Below are 4,123 nucleotides of genomic sequence, written 5' to 3' on the forward strand. Positions count from 1 at the left end.
ATTTCTCCACGTTAGTCAGGCTGGTCAAGATAGAATAGTACTTTTCAAAATGTGGTTTCTTGACCAGCAGCAGCAGCAGCAGCAGCATCTCCTGGAAATTTATTATAAATGCAGATTTTAAGGCCCTGCTCCCATACCTACTGAATTGGAAACTCTGGACTGGGGTCCAGCAATCTGTATTTTAACAAGCATGCCAGATGATTTTGATGTACACTCAAAGTTTGGGAACTGCTGTTAAGAGAGGATAATGAAAGTTAGGCAGAGGAAATTAGATTTGATGTGCTCATAAGCAGGGATCCATGGAAGATTTTTAGTTTTTATTTTTTAGTAATTTACTTATTTTCCATGTATCCAAGGCACGAACCAGCCATGGGCACAGACCAAGAGCCAAGCTGGGATAAACAAGGGTTGCTTTATCCTTGGATGACATGAGATGGACATCACCACATTAAAGGTTCTTAAGCTAGAGAGTAACAGGAAGTATCTGTATGTATTCAAGGTAAATCTGATGGTGATCTGCATAATACTTTGGATTACTAAAAAATATGAAGTGAGCTGGTTGAGGAAATGCAGACATAATCTAGTGGAGATAATCTAGCAGCAGTAAAGGCTTGTTCTAGGGAAGTATTAGTGAGAAAACATAATACTAATAATAGTGATGGCAATTGAGAGTTTACGTAACAAGTGGCATGTTAAATGCATTTTATTCTCACAGCAAGCCACTGAAGTGTGGCTATTCCAGTGTTACAGATCAGCAAATGAGGCAGAGAAAGGAAGGTTACTTCGAAAGTTCACACTGCTGGTATGTGGTGGAGCCAGGATGTCAAGCTCAAGAATCTCTGCCTCTAAAGCCTCTTGAAGAAATAGCTAATAATATCTGGAGAGCCACGAGAAAAAGAAAAATACTTGAGTCTGAAAAGTTTTAATCCTACTTGACAGAGAGCAAGGGGATGTCACTGTCGGAAGGGAAATAGTGCATACAGTGGGTAACAAGGGAAGTCATTTAGCCAGTTGGGAACAAACCATCTTGTAAAAGTGACCGTGAGGAATAACCGATGGAAATTTTTATATAGTGCTTTTTCAGTATAAAGTTCAAAGTAACTTTCAATAGTTGAGTTTGTAGGTTTTGTTTGTTCTTGCTCATGCTGACTAAATTAGAAGAGTCACCTCATCCCGCTTTTAAAAAGGGTCTTTTAGATTTTAGAGTAAATAGTCTGTAAGTCATGCCCAAGGAGCTTACTGTAATACCACTTTTCCCTCTCTAAGCATCTTAGTCTTAAGACAGTTTAAGCCGAGTGTGGTGGCTTATGGAGGATCACTTGAGGCCAGGAGTTCAAGATCAGCTTGGGCAACATAGCAAGACTCTGTCTCTATAAAAAATAAAAAATAAATTAGCTAGGTGTCATGGCACGAGCTAGTAGTCTTAGCTACTCAAGAGACTGAGGCAAGAGGATTGCTTGAGCCCAGGAGTTTGAGGCTGCAGTGAGATCTGATCATGCCACTACACTCCAGCCTGAGTGACAGGGCAAGATGTCTCTGAAACCAACCAACCAACCAACAAAATAAATAAATGACAGTTTAATAAATATTTCAGGCCGGCCACTGTGGCTCACGCCTGTAATCCCAGCACTTTGGGAGGCCGAGGCGGGCAGATCATGAGGTCAGGAGATTGAGACCATCCTGGCCAACGTGGTGAAACCCCGGCTCTACTAAAAATATAAAAATTAGCTGGACGTGGTTGCGTATGCCTGTAATCCTAGCTACTCGGGAGGCTGAGGCAGGAGAATCACTTGAACCGAGGAGTCAGAGGTTGCAGTGAGCTGGGATCACGCCACTGCACTCCAGCCTGGCAACAGAGAAAGACTCCGTCTCAAAAAAACAAAACAAAAAAAATTTCAGTGTTACTTTGTTTTAATTGGGAGGTAATAAGTAGTAAAATACTTCATGTTTGGGTAATTGCTTTCATAAGATGCTATCAGAGCATCCTCTTATTTATTGAGGTAAAATTTATATAACAGAAAATTAACCATTGTAAAGTGCACGATTTAGTGGCATTTGGTATATTTTCAATGTTGTACAACCATAAACTCTCTCCAAAATATTTTCGTCATCCCAAAAGGGAACTTCATACTTTTTTTTTTTTTGAGATGGAGTCTCCCTCTGTCATCCAGGCTGGAATGCAGTGGCACCATCTCGGCTCACTGTAACCTCTGCCTCCCAGGTTCAAGCAATTCTCGTGCCTCAGCCTCCGAAGTTGCCGGGATTACAGGTGCCCGCCACCTAACCTGGCTAAGTTTTGTATTTTTAGTAGAGACGGGGTTTCACCGTGTTGGCCAGGCTGGTCTTGAACTCCTGACATCAGGTGATATGCCCACCTTGGCCTCCCAAAGTGTTGGGATTACAAGTGTGAGCCACCACGCTCAGCCACAACTTCATACCTATTAAGCAGTTACTCTCTGCTCCTCCCTCCCTGAAACTCCTGCAAAACACTAATCTGATTTCTTTCTGTATGGGTTTACTCATTCTTTGTATTTCACAGAAGTGGAGTCATATAATATGTGACTTTTTGTGTCTATTTCTTTAATTTAGCCTTATGTTTTCTGGGTTCATCCATGTTGTAGCATGTATAAGTACTTCATTTTAAAAAATATCCTCTGGGATAAGTAATCCCAAAGTACTTTTTTTTTTTTTTTTTTAAGAGATGGAGTCTTGTACTGTTGCCCGGGCTGGAGTGCAATGGCTCCATCTCGGCTCACTGCAGCCTCTGCCTCCCGGGTTCAAGCGATTCTCCTGCCTCAGCCTCCCGAGTAGCTGGGATTACAGGCGCTTGCCACCACGCCCGGCTAGTTTTTTGTATTTTTAGTAGAGACAGGGTTTCGCTCTGCTGGCCAGGCTGGTCTCGAACTTCTGACCTTGTGGTCTGCCCGCCTCGGCCTCCCAAAGTGCTGGGATTACAGGTGTGAGCCACCACACCCAGCCAGTACTTCATTTTTTTTTAATGGCTGAATAATATTTCATTGTATGGCTATGCTATATTTGTTTACCTATTCTTAGGCATTTTGGTTTTTCTACCTTTTGGCATTGTGAATAGTGCTGCTGTGAACACTGATGTACAAGTTTTTGTTTGAATACCTTTTTTCCGTTCTTTTGGGTATGTACCTGGGTCATGCAGTAATTCTTTTACCTTTTATTTTTAAAGGAACTGCCAAATTGTTTTCAACCCTGGCTGTACCATATTACACTCCCACCAGCAGTGTAGAGGGTTCTAATTTCATCCTTTTTTTTTTTTTTCTGAGGCAGAGTCATGCTCTGTTGCCCTGGAGTGCAGTGGCGTGATCTCGGCTCACTGCAACCTTCACCTTCTAGCTTCAAGTGATTCTCGTGCCTCAGCTTCCTGAGTAGCTGAGATTATAGGCGCATGCCACCATGCATGACCTTTTTTTTTTGAGATGGAGTCTTGCTGTGTAGCCCAGGCTGGAGTGCATGGCGCGATCTTGGCTCCCTTCAACCTCCGCCTCCTGGGTTTAAGCAGTTCCCCTGCCTCAGCCTCCCGAGTAGCCAGGACTACAGGTATGTGCCACCATGCCTGGCTAATTTTTGTATTTTTAGTAGAGATGGGATTTCAGTATGTTGGCCAGGCTGGTCTCAAACTCCTGACCTTGTGATCTGCCTGCCTTGGCCTCCCGAAGTGCTGGGATTACAGATGTGAGTGAACATGCCCGGCTGTCTGGCTAATTCTTTGTATTTTTAGTAGAGGTGGGGTTTCATCATGTTGGTCAGGCTAGTCTCGAACTCCTGATCTCAAATTATCCACCTGCCTCGGCCTCCCAAAGTGCTGGGATTATAGGTGTGAGCCACTGCGCCCAGCCTAATTTCTCTACGTCCTCAACAACATTTGTTACTTTGTTATTTATTTATTTATTTATTTATTTATTTATTTTGAGATGGAGTTTTGCTCTTATTGCCCAGGCTGGAGTGCAATTGCGTGACCTTGGCTCACTGTAACCTTTGCCTCCTGGGTTCAAGCAATTCTCCTGCCTCAGTCTCCCGAGTAGCTGGGATTACAGGCGCGTGCCACCAGACCTGACTAATTTTTTGTATTTTTTTTTTTTTTGAGACGGAG

The 4,123-nt window shown here is 43.1% G+C and overlaps 1 non-coding gene across 1 annotated transcript; it reads right to left on the reverse strand.

The window, feature by feature from the left end:
• Window positions 1–343: 343 nt before the first annotated feature.
• On the reverse strand, window positions 344–473 carry LOC129483770 (small nucleolar RNA SNORA48). Its single transcript, XR_008658266.1, has one exon. It is a non-coding gene; the product is annotated as a small nucleolar RNA SNORA48 (small nucleolar RNA).
• Window positions 474–4,123: the final 3,650 nt, after the last annotated feature.

The sequence above is a fragment of the Symphalangus syndactylus genome, chromosome 5 (assembly GCF_028878055.3).
Source record: "Symphalangus syndactylus isolate Jambi chromosome 5, NHGRI_mSymSyn1-v2.1_pri, whole genome shotgun sequence".
In the NCBI taxonomy this organism is placed as follows: domain Eukaryota; kingdom Metazoa; phylum Chordata; class Mammalia; order Primates; family Hylobatidae; genus Symphalangus; species Symphalangus syndactylus.